At 45.8% G+C, this 21,257-nt stretch overlaps 1 protein-coding gene across 3 annotated transcripts in view; it reads left to right on the forward strand.

Annotated features, from left to right (window-relative positions):
- Positions 1-21,257, forward strand: part of LOC143214048 (uncharacterized) — a 115,502-nt gene that overhangs the window by 83,805 nt on the left and 10,440 nt on the right. The window contains exon 1 of one of the 3 annotated variants that reach the window (XM_076434593.1): positions 1,064-2,082. The exons of 1 other annotated variant lie outside the window; for it this stretch is intronic. The gene's annotated coding sequence lies outside the window, so the exon portion shown is untranslated. Of the gene's footprint in view, positions 1-1,063; positions 2,083-2,106; positions 21,124-21,257 lie in introns of those variants that run through there. One more of the 3 variants, XM_076434594.1, reaches the window with a different exon arrangement.

A 21,257-nucleotide genomic window follows, 5' to 3' on the forward strand; every position in this document is an offset into this window, starting at 1 on the left:
CGGGGTTGTTGGTACAACAATAAACAACATCATTTTTATTGATGAAGTTTATTCAATAAACTGTCTGCTTTGATAGAAAAACACTAACATATTTACATCGTGTGGTAAAAAATCGATTGAAACGGAACATTAAAACATATCAGATTCCGCTAGACTGCGGATTTTACGCATTCATGACAAAAATCGGTGGATGTAATTTAAAACAGTAAAAACATTGAGATAATTTTTTTAATTTATTAAAATTGTTGAAAATAGAACGAAAGTTTTACATGGCTGCTGTGTCTTGCGATTGACGAAGACAATTTTTATTTCGCATTAAGATCCGCAGCGTATTGATCACATTTTTTTAACAAGACCTGTTTGCAAATTAATTTTTGTACCTATTTTATGTACCGAATACATTACGCATACATTAATACACGTGAAATAAGTATCTCTAATTTCGAACCGTACGATTCACGTCCGTGATTCCGTCGGTTTTCTATTCTGGAGGGCAGAGTCAGCCAGAGATCACATGACCGCTTAATAACAAAGTAGCGAGCAGATAACAGTAAAGACGCGCGCGCTCTTCGCGGAAAACCGACGCGGCGGCGCGGCGCGGCGCGGCGGTCGAACGTGAAATTCGCGAGCGCAATAACGCGAGCAAATACAGCAAGAACACAGAGTGTGGTTGGAGAGCGTGCGTTGAGCGCGAATCACTTAGCATTCCCCTAGTCTCTTTAACCCCGGGCCCCCACCTTGTTGCCTCACACCTGTTCGGCATTGGATCCGACCCCAGTTCTCGATCCCGTGAGAAAGAAGCACAGGTAGCGAGAGAATTACAATTCGGCTAGGCTTTTTCGGGCGCGGGCTGGGCGTATTGGTGGTCGCGTGGAAAAAAAATCGCGTTATGTATCTCCGGTACACCGAAGGACGTGTACGAGTTTAAGCACGAGATATAGCGAAGAGATCGTGCAGCGGGGACGAAGGAGGAACAACGCGCGCGTCGTCGCGTCGGTACGGTGTGGCGGTCCGCGGTGGAGTGAGGGGGTCGGGCAAACTATAGATACATAGTGGGGCGGGGAGGGAAGGGGCGAAGGACTCGGAACTCGTGTCGTAGCGGTACGACGTTCGGTCGGGTATCTCCGCGTCGTGGGCCACACGCTCGGCCAGTGTCGGCTCGCGTACGCGCTCAGTCGTGCTCCGGCCTTGCTTGCGTACGAACGTCGTCGGTCGGAAGCAACTCTTTTCGACTAACAGTACGGATACGCAGTGTTTTCTTCGCTCGTATACGTGTGTATATCCGTCCCCACGTACTTGTGACCGTGTGCTGCCGCATACACACGAACTCGCTATAGACAGCTATACATGCACAAGAGACACACACGGAACGTATACGTGCATCTCTCTGCGTTCGTCCTTCGGTCGAATCGTTTCGCGAGTAGGCATACACGCACACACGGCAATCGAACTTTGTTAGGTGTCGCGTGCTAGGGCACTTTTAACGGCCGACGAGATCTAATAGCGGTGTGCGTCCAAGGAGGAGGCCTATCTCGTATATATACACACACTTATCGACGTTATCGTGTACCTGTCCATACACACGCATACAAATCAAAGAGTGCAACAGTGACACGGACTCGAGAGACACACAGAGAGAAAGAACAAACGAGAGAGATAGATAGATAGAGAGAAAGACAGCGAGAAGCTCTAACGTGCTCCGATTAACTTCGTTCCGTTAGTCAGCCGAGTGTGTGGCAGAGCTCTCCGAGAGTGGCTGCGAGAGCAGGAAGGAAGAACAAAGAAGAGACGTCCTCCGGCAGTCGGCGGAGTGGAGAGCGGGTACCGCTCGCCAACAGACTTACACCATCGTCTCCTCTCTCTCTTTCTCTTTCGCTCTCTCTGTGCTTTTCTGTGTGTGCGCGCGTGTGTAGTGTGTGTGCGCGCGCGGTGCCTTCTTCACCCCTTTCTCTCTCCGGGGATTCTCATCATCTCGTCGTCCGTGTGTTCTTTATCACTCTCCGTTCCCGACTCCATCGACGTACGCGGGTCCGTACGGGTACGAAGACAGCGGACCGGGAGCGCGGTTGCTTTCGTCTCGAGGTAAAGTGATTTTCTATGACGTCACGAAAGCGATGTCAAGTTGAGCAACCTCCATCCACACGCGCGCGTCACCTATTTGTTCCCTGTGGCTCTCGCGACTCTCTCTCTAGCTCTCTTTCTCCCCCTCCCCCTCCCCCTCTCACTCTCGTCATCTCTCTTTCTCTCCTACCTTCGCCCCACCCCCCTACCCCACACAGCCTCGTATCTTCCCCGGCTTTTCTCGTGCCCTCCTCCCACCCCTGCGTTCCTACTGTCATTGTACAGTAAGTAACGCGGCCGACGATCTTGTTGCGACAGAAACGATATTGCGCGTACTGTGCGTACGACACGCAGCATCTATCGTCAATGGCACAAGCGTAATTTCCCGAGGAACAAGAACCCGCGGTCGGGTTTCGGGGGGATTTGCTTGTGGGCGTTTACTCCCAAGGATTGATGAACCCCGTGTGCCGGCTGTGTTCCTTGAAACGGTTTCCGCGACCGGAGAATCGCCACGGAAAAGGGGTGGCGCGTTCCAACCTCGATGTATGTATTGTGACATGCGGGCTTCGGTTCGTGCCGACGTTGCACAACGATCGTTTTCTTTCCGCGCGCGGATATCAATTATTAAAACGCGTTCTGTTGTCGTGTACCAGGGACGGCGTCACGGTATGTATCACGTACAGGCTCTCGTTCTCGTACTTGACCCTACCTCCCTCCCCGCCGCGCGATATTTTTTCTCGACCCTCGACTCCATGGTATACTCGCGGATCGATAGTCGATTGACTCTGTATATTCGTTACGAGTCAAAGATTTTACTAAGCTTTGATGAGCTTTGTTTTGACTAAAGTCCACTTTTCTGCAGATAATCTCGTTCGGACGTTCTGCCTACCGCAAGCCGATCTAATACGATTGCTCGACGAAATTGTTATCGAATAACTTTTCAAGAAATCCACTAATCGCGAGTCGTAACGTTTTTATGCACCATTAGATTGGACGGGGTCTCGACGTTATTACGTGGTCGAGCCTCCGCATTACGATAGCGTCGAGCACCGTGCGACCACGGTTAGTTTAATAATAATCGTGACCGTCGTAACGCCCTCGTAGCGATTGTCGAGCGGAGAGCGCGCGCGGTTCCAAAAAGTCGATCGAACGAATTCGATTGCCGGCTCGAGAGGCGGCCGGTACATAGCTAGGAGAACTGTTCGTTAGCGTTTAATCTGTTCCGTATCTCGTATTGCACCGACCGTTCGATGTATCGTTACGGCATATCTAAATAGTCCGCAGCCTTCGATTTATCACGTTCAGCGGCTGCTTAGAGAATGCCGTTAAGTGGATTGCTCGGCCCCTATCGATTTTGTCCACTTTACGGCCGTAACGTATGATCATGGTCAATTCGTATCTCATTTTCTGATGCGGCGCATACACACACATACATATACCGTGAACCCGACGAAAATGGAAAACCGATAAATAATTGGAAAGCGTTTCCGACCCGGGGATCGATGTCGAAAATCTTTCGATATTTCCAGAGACTGGCCTCGGTCTCGCGCAGGACAGCTCGCCACAATACCGATAACTTTTTCCCCTAACCGTTTCCAGAGTCGATGAGTCAGAACATCGTTTCGGAACGATGCGGACCCGTGCACCGCTTGGGAAATGTGTGTATCGAAAACGATATACCGTACACTACTTCCGAAACACCGTTGTATATTTTATTAAATCGTTGATACGGGAATTTCGTTTATTAATTGTTACCGGCGTTCGACGCAATCCAGATTAATACAGTTTCGCGAGCACTTGGTTCGATTCTCATCGCGTTCCTGCGGTGTCCTCCGGCTCTTCCCACTCCTCGCGCGTCCCCCCCACCGCGAGGCAACGTATGCACGGTAGATTTACGGAACAGAGACACGTACCGAGCCAACGTATCGAGTTATTATCGCGGGAACCACATTAACTCCGACTACTGCTGGTCGATAGGTAACAAGGGCTACGGATACCACCGGCTGTCCGAATCTATTTTACGTAACCTAAAATGTCATTGGTCGCTAATCGCCGTATGCTACGCTCCGGCCAGCGAGCCTAGGGTCCCGCGTCGAAGGCTTTAACCACTTGACCCTTTATAGGGCATTATACTACCCTCTCGAATGTACGTTTTCAATACCCCCGGCTACCGGGGAGTAAAATCGAGCTGTAGTCTACTGTTTTCAATCTTTTATGCCGCGCACACGCATACAGTTCCGCAGTCTACCGATGTACTGGAAACACCCTGCATACGCGTGCTACATTCTTACAGTCGGCACGCTCTCGCGCGGTGTCTCCGCTTACATTCAAGGACGATTTAAACGTAACTGTCCTATCCTTCTCTCTCGTTCCTGCTCGCACCATTTTCTCGACGTAATTTCAGCGAAACGGAAAAGGTACAATATTGCCAACCAAAATGTATAGATTATTTAAAACCTTTCTGTGTTTAACTGATTTTCACAAATTCTCAGTTTGAGACTATAGATTGACCCTTTGCACTCCGAATTATTTTTCATGTTTGTTGCCAACAAATTTACTTCAAAGGACAGTTCCTGGACAGCCACCCATTTTAAACAATTTTGTTTACTATTCATATTGAATACAGCTTCCAAACTTTCTAGCAATTTATATTTGTGGAACTTGTATTTGTTTCAATGGAAAACTAAGACAATTAAATAAATAATGACATTTAGAACCTTTTGGAATTTAACTGATTTTCACAAATTCTCAGTTTGAGACTATAGACTGACCCTTTGCACTCCGAATTATTTTTCATGTTTGTTGCCAACAAATTTACTTCAAAGGACAGTTCCTGGACAGCCACCCATTTTTTAAACATTTTTGTTTACTAGTTATATTAAATATAGCTCGCAAACTTTCTAGTAATTTATATTTGTTTTAACTAAAAAAATGAGAGACAATTAAATAAATAAAGGAAGAACCAAATGCATATAAAAACCCGTTTCATTTATATTTTTCTTTCTCTGATGTCGAGTCACACTCGACAAAGGAGTGCAAAGGGTTAATGTATATTGGCGCACAAAGAGCGGATATATCCAGAGAAATTAGGTAATATTTTTAGAGGAACATTAACAGGGTGTTGACAGAATTTCACTGCATTCCTTCAACAATTTTTGTAATATGTTCCTCTAAAAACGTTAAATAAAAACCTTAAATACGTTACTCAACGTCGTTTACGTCGAAACCGTCCGTGAGAAAAAGTAGATGTTCCCGGTCGAGTAGCAGCGGATTAGAGCCGCATTTCTGACCTCTTTCTGCCATGTCGGGACTAATCTGCGTTACTCTACATGTTATGTACCATCTCATTGGACATGCGTGCCCCTCTCCGTCCTCCTTGAAATTCAACGACGGCATCGACGTAACTATTTACGACTCCATCGAGACGGTCCCTCGCGACATCCCACACTTGGTGAACAGTAGATAGAGGTTCGCGTACATAACCGGTCTCTTAGATAATGTATCGGTCATTGAGCGTACACCCTGCTTCATCGACCACCAGTACGAACTTTTTATCGCGATATCCTTTGTAATACTCAACCTCCGGGCGATATCTACAAATAAGTTAACATTTATCGCGACGAGACTTCGACAGCTTTTAATGGGATGTTATCGTTACGTATGGCTAGACTGCGGATATTTATGCGAAACAAAAAGATTGCGACGAACAGAATTTCGATAAAAACCCGTTTCAATTGCCAATCATTTTAATAAGCTGAAAATGTTACCATTATATTCTCAAGTTTTTCCAGTGTTTGCACTGTTCGAAATTTCAAAATCCGTTTTCTCCAAACGAAACCGAGAATACAGTCGATGAGAAACTGAGTTGTCGGCAGATTTTTGTCCAAAAGGATCGGTTTCTGGCTCACTGTGCGAGAGTTCAAAAGAAAGGCGAACGTAGAGAAGAACAGTGATCGCGTAGTCGATCGCGGACAGGAAACGCGACTTTACTGTATACAGTTATGGTTTTTGGCCGGAGGGGTGGCTCGAACCCTCGTAATTTTCGATCGTATTGCAAGGAATACGTTTGTTTCGGACTGTTGATGCGGAGAACGGTCCCAACAAGACAGGAAAACCGAAAGAAAATGTTCGGACAGCAAAAATGCGTGTAGCCTGCGAGGACCGTGGGGCAGCCCTGCGTCCGCAATGGAGGAGCGGATGTAACGCGAGCTAATTGTAAGCCATGGACCAAGGCGACGAGTATATTGAAAGTGGCAACCGGTGGCGTTCACGGAAGCTTCGTGCGCGCGCGTACAGATATCGCTTTAAACGTATCGCGAGGCAGACGTTAACTCCGCTTTAAAATTCTACGGCAAGAGGCTCGTAACTATTTACGTCTCGGTCGAGAGAGCGTACAGCTACTTTCATAGGGCTACGGCGACGAACGCAGCTGTTGGTGGTGGACTGAGCGAACACACAAACCAGCACACGCAACACCAGCTTTTCTCTTTCTCTGCGCACTCGAACTCGCGCGCTCCTGCATCGTAGACGACGATCTGAACGCTAAACAAAGGTATTATCGCGCATACCAGATCTGCGTTGAATTACAAAGTGACTTGCGAAAGGGCATCCACCATACGAAGCGTATATTCCGTGTAAACGCTTGCAAAAGAACCCGAGAACAATAGACGCACGCGAACGTCCAACAATTAACGGTATAAAAATCCCGTTTGCGACGCACACGTTTTTCTACGACGATTTTTGTTGCCCGACGGAAATAGCCTAGGAGCTAATCTTCACTGCCAGGATCACCGGGAACACACGACCCTATTAGAATCTATGCATTTACGGGCAAAATGAATGAACCTTCTAACAGTAGGAATATTTCATCAGTTTTAAAAGCCCATGGCACCATTGCTGAAGACTTTCTAATGGATCCCTCAACAGTAATGTTAATTGTGAACCAACAATTTAGTAACGTCTCAGAGTGACCCTTAAAAATTGCTGTAAGAAAATCATTACAATGGAATTATTTGAGGTCGAAAGAAATGTCTTCGTGTTAAAATAGCTCCGACTGCACAGGGTTACATAGGGTTCCGGTAGACAAAGTGTTAAGATTCGATGGATCGAAGTTACTATCGTTCAAGAGAGAAAGAGGTTAGATGTTTGCGCTTCTCATCGTGCGAATCAATCCGATCTGGCCGTACAGCTTAGCGTATGCATCAGATAAGGTTGCAAATTCTGTTCTCGATGAAAAGAAACGAAGGAGAGCAATTAGATGGAACGTGGCGAAAAGCAGACGAGACTGCTGCGAAGCGTTTTCCTTGCTCTGAGGGCGCGCGAACCAACGGAAACCCGTTAGAAATTGTTCGATGCTACTCTTGCGTGTCGCGAACGACCGTACATACATACTCGGGAGTCAACGGCGTTCTGCCGGCGGTGGGGGACAGTGGTGTTGGTAGCTCTTGCACTGCTCGCACGCGCGCGCCTGCTTGCACATCTGTACGCGAGCAGAGCAAGTGTGCACGTCCGCCATAGGGCCTTTCTCGTCGTCGAGTTACGAAGCCCGAGTAGCGAGCGCGTCGAAAGAAGAACGACGCCAGCGTGAAAGTAAAGAAAGTGGGCCGCTCGAAGTACAGTTCAACCTAGTACTCACCTTCCCCTCCCCCACCCTCGACCGCCATGCTGCTTCCAGTTAAGGGTCTATCTAATTAGACAAATATATTTTCGGTCTTCTCAGCCATCGGAAATCGTCGGGGAATCCTCGTGAATCTATGCCTGGGTCCGCTTCGATCCAGCTCCGAACTAAATAGACAAATATTAACCTCTTGTGTGCTAGGTGTAATACAATTAGGACACCCTTAAAAAGTCTGAATTTGTCGATAAGTTAGAACAATTAGTTTATCGATTTCCTTTAATCTGAAATAATGTTCTATTTTGTTGTGATAGAAATATAACCATTGGGAAATAATCTTTTCTAGATCGTAACACAGGGGGTTGATCAAACATCTGGTTTCATATTTTTTATTCTACTATTAAAATTATACAGCTACTTCCATGGGAAATGTTTCAATAAATTCCTTCATTCCAGCACATACTGGAATAAAAATTGTTCGCAATCCAGCTAAATACAGTTTTGTCATTTTCGTATGGTAAAACATTTTAATCGATTTTAGTGGTTGGTTGATTCAATAAAAAAGATTAACTTTACGCATTGTTCGCGGTTGTAAAGTTCTGAAAAATCGCGAGCGGCGTGACAACGCGTTTGACCGACGAAGGAAAGCGGTTGCCAAAGAAATTCGCTGGAAGTCGTCGCGGAGCGGGGGGATTATTCGTTTTAATTTATTCCTCGGTGGCGACACTCGATTTCCGGACAACACAAGCTCGCGCTAATTTCTTGAGAGGCTATCGATTACCGATCGGGGGAGTCGACCCGCGCGCGCGAGCGGGAGCTGCGCAATTTTGCTCGACGCTCTCGGGCTGCGTGCCGCTTTTACCGGTGAACGCAACACTGTAGACTCGTCGAGAGACGAGTCGAGCTGAGCTGAGCTGAGCTGAGCCGAGCGGAGCGGAGCCGAGTCGCGCGTCGCTGAAATGCAAATTGATTGTATTCCGTCAGAGGTTCTAGAAAGTTGTCGTCAAGGTGATTGTTACGAGGTTGGCCCGGGGCCAGTATCAACCTCGCTGAACGACAGCATTGAAAATCGTCCCGGCGCGCATTCCTCGGATTATCGTGCGCGTGAACGCCTACGACTATCGGTTCGATATTCGTAACAATAAGGATGTGCTCGGAAGCGGAGTGCAGTCGTTCACGGGCTCGCGTTATCTAGCGTCGAACTCCAATTAACACATTTTCCGGCGATTATTTTACAATTCTTAAAAGCCCGTAGTCCGTACCTTCGGATTCTTCGAATAGAGATTATTATACTCGCCTCCGGTCACGGAATATAATACTTTCGCTTAGGTATTATTATGCAAAATGTGATTTTTAAGCTTCATTTGGTACAAAGCCACATTTTTTCTGGTTTAGATTGAACACACTTTGTCGTTCATAATTTTTGACTGTACAATAACAAAATACATAGAATTTTATTTCAGCCCAATGGCAATTTACGTCACTGATATTTAATCAATTTTGTTAAAAGTCTCCACGACATCATCATGCAAAGGGTTAATAGACTTCCGGTGGATAGATAATAGAAAAATTCCGGATGAATTCCCGTGCACGCGCTAATGATGCGAATCGTTAATGTGTTAAGCGGTCGATTTCTCCAAAGAGAAATGACTGCGACACAAAGCGACTTGTCCCTCGATGAATGCTGAAAATCAAATCCTTGATGCTGGCGTCTACTGACGCGCGTTGGAAAGGTTAGGAGAGTTCAGGCTACCTTGGTCGGGCAAAATGGAGAGTTCTTGTTCTTTTATCCCCTTTTGCAGCGGCCGTTCTTTTATCCTAGTCGCGACGAGAGAGAGAAAGAGTGAGGGGAGGAGGAGAGGGGAACGACGAGGCGACCGATACGAGCATCGAGCGAGGCAGCTTCCCAGGGTCGAGCGAAAAATAACCCAATTAACTGCAATTGTCGTAACGCGAGCCGAAATGCTACGCTTCCGCGATTCCCGCAAGATGGCCGCGTCGAAATCGAAAGTCTTTTTCGTCGCTGGTTCCTTGACCAAATCTTCTCCTCTCTCTCTCTCCCGTCGAACGATGATTCATGATTTTCCATTGTCAGCGAATTGCAACGTTTACCGGCCATGACTTTCCCCCGCAATTATGACAGTAAGAGATGTCGCAAGCGGTTTATAAATATGTAACGCGGTTCGCGTGTTTCCCATCGATCCGCGTGCGTCGCGCGCCTTTGATCGTTGAATCTTGTGGGGAAACACGAACGGACGTCTTTGAAGCCGATCCTAACCGCCCCTGGGATAGTTAATAATTCTCGTAGCGGCGGTGGTTCGTGTTGCGGGTGTGATACATATTTGTAACGTTCCACGTTTCGAGAAATTAGTTTCTAATGACGGGACAATGGGAACGAAGGAGCCATACATCTCCTCAGACCCCTATGAATAAAATCGTCAAGCAATGGATTACTTGGCACGGCGCCATCGTCGAGGATGGCTTCTCGGTGACTCGCGATTGTTGCGATATTACCAAGTCCATTTCGTTCGAACCTTTTGCACCGGGAAGAACTGTGTCGACTCTCGGCCCTTTGGGAATCGCGTCCACCACGTGTTCGTAACTTTTCAATAGACTGCGGAGTTTATGCGTCTATCAGAAGAATGGGCAAACGAAATAGAACACAGTGACAAGGTCATAGAAATTAAAGAACATCGTTAATAGTTAACACGTTCGCTACCAGCATTTGTTTCGTTGCTTACCTTCCTTGTTCGAAAGTTTTATTAAATGCAACGTAGCCAATCTTGAACAGTTTAGCAGAAGAAAGTCACAGACTCTCTGAAAATTATGCATTCTACTATGACTTCAAACAACGAAGAGAGTGTATAAAATTAATTTTACTGTTTTTAAGTGAACTGTCAGATTAAGGGTGTCAAATATTTGTGACAGTGGTAGCGAACAGGTTAATAACTAGACTGCGGAACTTCGTGGAAAATAAAAATTATCTGCATCGATTGCAAGAAACAGAAAGTAAATTAAATGTTATGTCCCTCCTTAATAATATTAATAGAGGAGAAATCATATATCGACATCTTCCATTTTCTAAATTTTCCAACAATTTTATATATTTCATCTACTCAATTCTGTCACAGATACGCGCGGGAAATTCACTGTTCGGATCGCAACGATTCACTTGACACTTGGAAGTCGCAGGTGAATTTTCATTTATAAGTTATAATACCGGAGCCGTATCGGCTAATTCGAAAGCGAGTTCGTGGGAAATTACGGGCGCAAAAGGTGTATTCGCGATAGGGGCTTTCGAAACGCGACCGATCAACCGAAACCATTGTTCGATGCCGGCCGTTTGCCTCGGCTTGATCGAATTTTCTAGAAATATTATTCGGTCCGCGCGATTTTTTTCGTTCGGAATAATTCGCACGATTTCTCGATCGATTGAGCCCGTATTTGAAACTTTCCGCTGCCGTCGGCCATTTCCCCGCAAAAAGAACGCAGGGAGAACAGAATCTCGAATCGATTACATTTCTAATTACTTCGGTTTGTCCGCGGTTCTTTTTCTGAAACATCTGTTAGCCCTCAGAGTGCCGTGCCGGAGTCATTTCTGACCGCAAACATCGAAATTGTCATTTACTTTTTTTTCAGTATTCACACAGTGTTGATTCCATATTTCATTTCGAAATTTCAGCAGTTAATCATTAATCAATTATCCGATTGACGATTAATAATCGTTAATCGCAATTATCGCCTAAAGTAGAAATTTAATCGTTAACCGCAATTAACGACTAAACTAGGAGATTAACTGTTAATTGCGATTAACGATTGAAGTAGCAACTTAGTCGTCAATCGTTGATTAAATTTTTGCCCAACTATGGATATCGGAAAGACTAATATGTCTACACGAGATATCATCAAAAATAAATTTTTCAAGTTATTAATTAGAGCTGTGAACGGTCCTAAGTATTGCCAATTATTGGGTTGGTAAGAAAGTAATAATTTCAGTATTTTAAGGTGACATATATAGAATCCAAATTTTTTATTTAATCAATAGACTATAATGATTAAAATATTTTCCCTTGTGTTCGATGATCTTTTTGTCAAAAGAAAATTAAATAAGAAAATATTTTATTGATTAAAAAGTTCATCGCTCGAATAAGGAAATTCGGTTTCACATTTCACCTGAAAATACCGAAATTATTACTGTCTTGCCAACCCAACATAAAGCTATAAAAATTTTTACCGAGTTACGTTTCGATTACAGTCACCTATGTACATACATATGTGCGCACGATCAAAAATTCATGGCAGAAATCGAAGTTGAACTTTGAATCGCAGTTAAGAGGAACAATCAAGCAGTCATAGGTCGCGACTCTCGGTATCGTCTGGTGGAAGACGAACCCGTCGCTGCTCGATTACACCAGTAAATACGTACTTGGCGAGCGAACGTGTTTTTGTTGACACACGGCGCGCCACGATGCCTTATTGACAACGTCGGTTTGTAAACGTGTCATTGTCTCAAGTTTTCAACTTCATTCAACTCCTGCGCATTTCTGCGTAACATCATTGTCTCGCGAGTACCGTCGTCGAAACAAAAAATCCGCACCTGAAAAAAATTGTAGCATGGGTCACGGGTGACCCATCCTCAGACTTCCGCGCCGTTACGAGGTAGTTGACCGTTCGAGAGTTGAAACGTGTCTGCCGGCGAGATCTAGCCAGCGTAGCTGCGAGAAAGAAAGAGAGACGGAGAGACGATAACATTCCGGTGTGTAAGGAGAGGGATCGGTTATAAATTTAGTGCACTGATCTCATTCTATGGTGAATCCTTCGACGGAAATAGAACGCTGTCGTGGACAGGTTATTAAGCTGCGTTTAGGTAGGTACGTACGACGTAACGATCAACTCTTAATCGCGTCTACGCCATCGGTAGTTCGCCTACGATTTATTCTTATTCGATCTTTCGCCGTTGATTTCATACTAGACGGTAAGGATGTCGATTTTTAATCGATTATTTAAAAAATCGATTATTTTCATAAAATAAATCGATTTTTAGAATCGATTCTTACAAATCGTATCCGATTTTTACAAATGATCGATTCTAAAATTGTAAAAATACGTGGAGACCGTGGAGTGTTTACTGTGGAGACTGTATAAAGAGATCCAACTAGCATCAAAAATAACTATAAATGTTTCTAAAACGCGACAATTCTACTGCGCATAAGGGTTCTAACGGAACTCGTTCAATGGCTAATTCCCTACTCGTACTCGGCCGACCACGCGACCATTGGCTGACGCGCAACGGAATGCGCGAAACAAGTACATCATAAATTTTTCAACTTCTTCGATTTTCGTATACTCAATTTTCCTATAAATGCATGAAGATCCGCGGCCTAATAATTATTATTACTTTATTCCTTCAATAAAAGAGTCCAACAAAATTTTGATCTTCGTTTTTTTTATCATCTCTAGATATTTCTAAAAAAAATCGATTATTCAAAACATCGATTATTTAGTGGATCGATTCTCGAAGCTTCGATTATAATCGATTCAGAAAAATCGATCTTTTTGAAAATAATCGGCATCCCTACTAGACGGGTTTTTAGCGTACGTGCTTACACAGGGAAAGAAAACGCAGTAGAGTGTCGCAAGCAACGGCGACGACGTTCGGCGTGAACAGTTCGGTGCGTGATAAAGTTTATTAAAGACCGTCGTGCCAGCTTAATCTTTCCGTGTACATACTTCGGTTGAAAGCGACGCTTGCATCTCCATCTCGCTTGCAGTTGAGATTTTACAAACTTCCCGCGATTATCACCCCCCGCCCATCGTGTCACACTGTTCTCGAGACAAAGCAATTGCTGCGAAACTTATCGATGCAGCACCAGGATCATGACTAGACTGCGGATTTTATACATTTTGTACAATTTATAACTGTGGACATGTTAAAAAGATTTAAGGCCACCAGGGTATTAGTTTCACCTTAAAAAGATAGTTAAAAGAAGAAAGCAGTTTATATTTGGCCCCTGCGGCTTGCAATCAATGCAGATATTTTTTATTTTGCTTAAGGATGTTCCGGAGGTATATAAAAACGCAACAAAATTTTTGAAAATTTGACAAGATACAATTCTTACTAAATTAATGCAATTACCAAAGTTTGGGTTCGGTTCACTGCACCGTTTAAGAATTATAGCAACTTAATCTTATCTTATGGAGAATTCATAAAATTCCACTTCAAACCCTATTTAAACCTTGGAAAAACGCAACTAGAAACTCCAAAAAAGAAAATACACTCAAAAACAAAAATATACTCATGAATATATTGATGGATTTCGAATTTCTTGTACTTTCGTCTCCCATTGTACCTCCAGAACATCCTGAAAGATCCGAAGCAGCTAAGACTCCCTCCGTTGTTTTTAGTAATACGAAAAAGTGTTTGGTTCTCCAGGTCCTGCTTTCCGTTATTTCAAGGTGATCGTCGCTTTTTTTTTTTAATGAAACGACGTATTCTGATTAGTGTAACATTATAGCTAATGAAGAGACAAATTCAACCATGTATTTACAATATGTCGACCTTCAAATGACCATCGTAAAGGTTACTCTTCAAAAAGCATAACTTAACCTCACCCTGTACATTAGTATTTATTTAATTATCATCATTTTACTGTGCGCGTTAAACCGAGTTCGGAAAACAATCGATGGACGTTAATGCAGCTAACCGTGAAGCGCCTTTACTGTCGAAAAGCACATGCGAAAATAGAGGCAGCGTGCGTACGCGCATCCGTTTGTTCACTCGTGGAATGAGTTTCGAGCCAGGAATAGTAGCGGAGGGTGCCGCGGACGGCGCTGCCAGCGCGATGCCAATCGAAATTTCGGGAGGACGATGACTGGCCGCCGCCGCGTCGCGCCGCTCCGTGGAACTGTGAACTCTTCTTTCTGTCACTGACCTTCCGCGAGCATGCACCTCGCCGCGAGATATTACGCGCGTCGCACGCGTTATTAATTATACAATCGATCGGCCGCGACATTCGTTTCGCACGGCCGCGGATCGAATTTTTATTGACCCGTTACGATTCTCCCGCTCCAAAAGCCAATATGTACACCTAAGAATTTATTCGCAATAATTGTCACAATAACCGGCTGCTCTTCGAGAGAAGACACCCGCCTGTCGATCATAGTAACAGCTGTCTTGCTCCCTATCTGTTTCATGAACCTCGAGAGTGATTGAAGCTGGGCGGACAGCTAATCTGATCACAGCCAGTGTCTCTCTGAAACAAACAGAGAGCGTCGAGTTGTCGACGGAACGCCTCACCGCAGAAATCAAACGGGAGAGCCCGCACTTTGATGCGACACGGTTGTAAATGTTACTATTTTCGCGGGGCGTTCGACCGAAAGCCGCAGTAGCGAAACAAGTGATATATACGAAAGCCATTGACGATCCACGATGCTGCTGCGGGGATCACCGAACCATGTGACACCCTCAGAATGCAAAGCATCGCTCACAATGGCAGAAATCCGAAGGAGGCCTGGCCCCCGAAGCACATTCAGCCGCACCGCGGGCCGCCATTGCTTTGCTCTCGGTTTTATGAATTCCCTTAGGTGTGCGCGCGCGTTTCCTTCCATCTGCGTGGGCATAAATGCTCGTTGCTGCGCGTCGTCATACGCGGCATTATGCCACAATAATTACTAATGCCGGCATTACGTCACGGCTCGCGTACGCGACACCCGTCTTTAGGGAAATCCTGGCTGCGTTAACGTCATTAACGTCTTCGAATCGTTTGATGCCTGTTCGTCGCCGGAAACGTGTCATCGTTTCGCGAGTCGTTTTTCATCGAAATTAGCCCGGATTAATTTATACTAGCACGTCCCAGATAGCTATCATACACGATCGGAGATAAAGTCGGAAATGATACATAGGGGAACACCGGTTCCGTCGAGATTCGGCCGAATTGAGTCGTGATAAACGAAAACGACGTTCGCCTCCGAAGGAGAATCGACAGGATCGAATATCTGCCAGGTGTTTTCCTATTTCCTCGGGTTACGCGTGACTGTGGGATAGCGTGAGGGGTTGCCGCATAGTCGCACGAGGATGCCAGGCAAACGTCCGTTGTGCGTTAATTCGATGGGAACTCTTTTGTGCATACCGAAGAGCGGACGACGGAAGCTCGTTTAAATTTTTTCAGTAATCCGCCGATCATTCCTGGTACGTACATGCACAGAAAGATTCCGCAATCGGGGGACTGTTACTTGTTACGCATCGAAAAATAATTGGAGTCACGAGAAGCAGCGTGTCGTCAACAGGTGGGGCCCTGGAAAGTGGGAGCAGGGGAGCCAAAGTGTGGGGCAAGTCCCCCTAAGCTCCAGGGAGCTGCTTCGAAACAGCCCTGGACCGACAGGCGAACAGTCCCGGGAAACGATTTTGGGTCCGACAAGCTCACACTGGTTCTCTCGCCCCTATTTCTCGACGACAGTGTTATCGTGACAAAAACACGGGCATGGCAACAAGGAGAGTGGCGCGTCGTCTTCCGACCAGCTGGTGGAACGCGTGACGTCACACGCCTACCTACACCGACGTTACGGCCGTCTCCTCTCTCTCTCTCTCCTTCTCTGCCCCTCTTTCCCTCTCTCTCTCTCTCCTCGGCCTCTATCGATACACTGCTCTCCCCCACTCCGAGCGAACGTTCTCCTTCCGAACCTCTGGCTAAATACATACTCACACCGAGCCTCGGTCCCTTTGCACGTAGATGTGCGCACACCTTCGAACGTGGCACGAGACACGTGTCAGGGCCGTAGCTCCCGTTGGGCGCATCGGCGAGTAGCTCATTGAATCGTCACGCTATATTTACACGACGCTCGTGACGTACCGAGAAGAAAGGTTCAACCCTATTCTTGGCAACGTTGATCACTCGCCGTTGATTCTAGTTTGAAAAACGCTGAGGGTTCCGCTGAGGACTACTGCCAATGGTGAATCATAGGATAATCTTGCGACACTGTGTTATCACAGTGTCTTTCAGCGATCGGTCAATTCCGAGAATGTATGCGTTTATGATTTTCCCCGGCGTTCGCGTCGAACAAAAGAGTTATTCGCTTTCGATCGAGAAGAGACGCGATACCGTGAACGGTCGTATCGATGTATGGTTAATTAAAATCCAGTGTGACATGCCAGGCGTCATACGTTCTCGGGTATAATCTTACGCGGGCGCGCGTGTCATTTTCGTTCTCTAATCACGATGAAAGCGATAACGGAGAATCTCTTTGTGCCCTCGGTCGGGCATCTTTTGTTTTCCGATAAAGTCGACCCGATAAGGAGTTAATAAGTAAAAATCGCGGGTGGGTGGACAAGCGAGCGAACGCGCGCGCACGAAGGGAACGTGCTCGCGCGCGGCACAACCCTGATTCGTAGTGGATGCACACACGCGTCGCGTGGGTGGGGGACAGCCGAGTATCGGCGACACGAGCCGATTCATCCCCACTCGAATCTCGGCCGATCTCTCCGGCAAAGAGTCGAGGAAACTGGAGGGGTAGCGTTGGTAGGGATAACATCTGCTCTTAGCGTGATTGCCGTGTATTGATGTGGCTTTACGGCGCGCGGCGGCCTACGGACAACAAAGTAAGCTGACGGTCGTTAATGTTCCTGCTACGCGAATACTCGAGGCCGTCGGAATATTGCGCTGCACCTAACGTTCGACGTGGTCGCCGCGTTCCAACCGAGATTCGCCGAGTTACAGTACTATGTGATAATCCTATCTGGTTCATTTTTCGGAAGACGAGCCCCGAACGTTACCCCTACCACTGAAATCGTCACCTGTTCGCTAAGGGACTCTCTCGCCGACGAAAATGTTCGCACATATTTCCCGCGATGCTTTTTTATAGTTTATATAATGGTTTCAGGAAAGCCATGGTTGGAAAAACAATACGGCACTCGTGGTTACGCAACATCGGCGCTAAGAAAAACTGTTGTGTAATTAATTTGCATTTTAACGCGATAGTGCCAGCACTACTAGTGCCCACATCCACGTTAACATTGATATATTTCTTTTTTTTTCTTTTTTGACAAGCTGAACAGAAACGGAGCACGCGTCACGTGAAATCCGTGATTCGGAGAAAGTGACGGGACAATATTCTTTTCACTGATTTCTCGCGCACGTATCGCCGAATCGTTATTGGAGCCACGAGGGTCGCGAGTTGGAAATTAACTGGAAATTTCATCGAGAGATTTTCGTCCATTGACTTTTTTCAACCTGTTGCATCGCACGTGATATATTTACAGATTGTTGTATTTTTTTTTTTTAAATACAATGCCACGCGTTTCGGTTGATACTTCTAACCGAGCAACTTCGATAACTGGCCAGTTTATAAATCGATGTTGCGCTGCTGTTTCAAAGCGCGTTGAAACAATGCCGAGGAGTAATTGAATGGGTGTCTGGAAGGAGAGCCTATGTGAGGTTTTTCAAATTTTATAGGAGCGGAATTAGGATTGTATTTTGCTTTAACATTTACTAAAACAAATCGTGAGAAATAGTCTTTCAGTGTTCATTCTCGTGAAATAGTGTCGGATAGGTAAGCGAGCAAGATCGGTGAAAGAGCAAGGTCGTTTAATCACTACTGGCGACTCATAAACTTGGTACATATAAATGCGTCACAAAGTCGATTCGATTTTACGCAAGTCGCACGGTATGCAGCTCGTGCATTCTGACTCCGCGACACGGAGTGTGTATTCGTGATCCTGCGACAATGCGCATCTTTCTCTGCGCGTCACAATGACAATAACTATGTTTCTTTCGTTCCGGTGAATATGAAAATGAGCGGGTCGTTTGTTCGAGCATCGGATAACCCGGGGTAAACGGTGACTCCATCTATGTGTATTACCGATCGCCGTTCTATTCGAGTTCTATTCGAGCGCATTAGCATATTGAAATGTTTGGTGTGCGCGGCGCGTATAGAATAGGTATTAGGTTTCCCAACAATGGGACACGAGCCGAAGCCAGTCGGTTGTTAAGTAGCCACGGAATCGGAAACAAAAGCGAAGAACGACTCCCTTTTTCCGGTTTATTTTAAGAAGCACCGACCGCGCGCGCGGGACTCGAGGAATCGTCGAGCCTCTCGCGCTCGCCGGAGATAAGATGTCGCTGTCGTCGTCGTAGTGGCATTGTCGCGATGCTTCCCGCGATACTTGTAACGGTCGTTCACAGAGAGACAAAGCGTTCTAAATACGAACCGCTTCTTTTTTTCCCCCCGATTACTCGTCCTCGTCCATCGCGCAGCTCGCCAGAGAAAGTCGACCGACCAAATGGTCACGGCCTATTTAACGATTGCCCCGTACAATTTCATCGTTTCTATGTAGACTTCGTGGCGCTGGAGCCCGAAAGAAATCACGGGGATATTGCGACAGTCCAGACAAAACCCGCTACGTAAGACCTTCCTGCAACGCGAACCAAAAATTACCAATCGTATGTGATTCCGAGTTTCTTATAACGCGGTACGAATTAATCGCGTTATAAGAGGGTGGACTGGAGGGTGGTACTTCAGTACGTGCAGAAGTGGGCATTATTTGGCGAAAGAAATATTTCAAATACTATTTACTATTTCGGATTTTATTTTGCTTAAAGTAAATAGTATTTTAAATGAGATATGCAATTTCGAAAATAAAATATTTATATTCTAACAATCTGAAACGCGAAATACAATGTTTTACTATTTGCATTGTTATAGTACTCTGAGAAACCGCGTGAACATACAGTTACACTCATAAATGTATTGAATTCGAACCACTATTTTCAGGAATAATATTTAAAATTGTACGTTTCAAATGAAATATTATTTTCCAAATAAATTACTGTCTCAAATAAATTATTTTATATTCAAAAATTACTGCATCAAATAAAATATTTTATTTTCAAAGTTGTGTACACATACTATTTTCCCCAGCTCCGAGTACGTGTCATGTTAAGTACACGGGTGCATTTTAATTGGTATTAATTTTTCGGACACAGTCACTAATTTTGAAAAACGAAATGCAGGCATATAAAATAAAAATGATGTTTAAATTTATTGTTGTATCAACAACAGCGGGGAAGTTGCGAGACCTCGATGCATAAATTAATATCAATGTTCTAAAAATCATGCAAATTAAACTGAGGATCCACGGGCACCCGTGTACTTAAAATTGACGCGCACTAAAGCACGTGTATATAAATACAAGTCCAAAACCACGATCTCTATACTGCTATATCACACAAACACAATACAATGATAAATATAAGAATATTTTTCTAAAAGTAATCCGTTGAACCATCTCGGATTCGTTTGGATTAAACTCGAGGACGGGTTGAAGTCGGATAGGGGTGGTTACAGGCGCGCGCGGGCGGACGGGTTCGTTCCACGAAAGAGATTCGCTCGTTTCATTATTCGCGCAGAGTAAAAGTACTCGCGTCGGCGCAATTAACGAGCTACGAGAAATCCTTAACGGAGTTTCGCGCGTACGTGTTTATGCATACACGGGCTCGCGCGCGCGGTACCTGTTCACTGTCTCGGAGGGTATATTCGAAGCTGTGAGAGAGAAAGAGCGCGTTGAAGCGAGCGGAGATGAAACGGTATCCGACCGTGCAGCGTCGTAATAAGCATTTCGATCCAGCTTTTCATTTCGCGTGGAAAATTGCGAATTTATTCAATTCAAAACCAGTGCCCATTTACGACGAGATGTCGATCGATTCGATCATTGAGAGAAGTAGCCGTCGACCTACGCTGGGTAACGAAACGGTAATTGCGACGGAGGTAGCATTCGAAGCACGGAAGGTGGAGGGGTTCGACGGAAGCGGACGCGTCCCGAAAAGATAATCGGAATGCTAATCAGCTGCGGCGTCTTTCTCTTTTCGCAGCGCTGAAGGGAAAAGTGATAGTGTTTTCAGTGGCTCGGACCGGGCCGGGGCCGGCCGCCTAAATGTTTCGCGCGCGACAACCAGTTCGAACAAACGGTGTGCCTGCTGCATGCGGTGTGTGGAAGCTCTCCGTGTCGCGTTCCACCGGTGATGGTGGGGGATGGAAGGTTGACGGGGCGCGCATGCGCGTGGTTCGCGGCACTGCACTCACACGTACACAGCACTCGTGACGTCACGCGACGCCCGATAACACTTTTGTTGTCGTCGGGACTATCGTCGTACGTGCGCCGCGATTACGCGTGACGCACAGATCAGTTCGAGACACCGAGCGCGTCTGACACGGACTGGCTCGCGGCGGACGCACTTCCATTGAAATTTCTCTCTCGCGAGTGCAACGACGGAACCAGATCTCGTTCGACTCTCCGGTTTCGTGTGCTGTGAACTCTAGTGAAACAGTTAATCCTCCCGGCTCGGTACTCTCCGGTACTTTGTTTTTTTTTTTTTTTTTCGTCCCGGCCGCATCGCGCCAAGGAATGTGGAAAGTGTAACGACGCGTGTACGCACACGGTTTTCCATAGTTCGAAAGTGAGTTCCCTCTATTTGACGATTTTCCTCGATGTTGTCGTACGGAACACGTCTACACGTCGTCTTTCTTCCTCTCTATCACTTTCCCTCCGCGTTCGCGAACGTGTTTCCTCGGCCGAATACTACGTATGTAC

Source organism: Lasioglossum baleicum, chromosome 12, assembly GCF_051020765.1.
Source record: "Lasioglossum baleicum chromosome 12, iyLasBale1, whole genome shotgun sequence".
Classification (NCBI taxonomy): Eukaryota; Metazoa; Arthropoda; class Insecta; order Hymenoptera; family Halictidae; genus Lasioglossum; species Lasioglossum baleicum.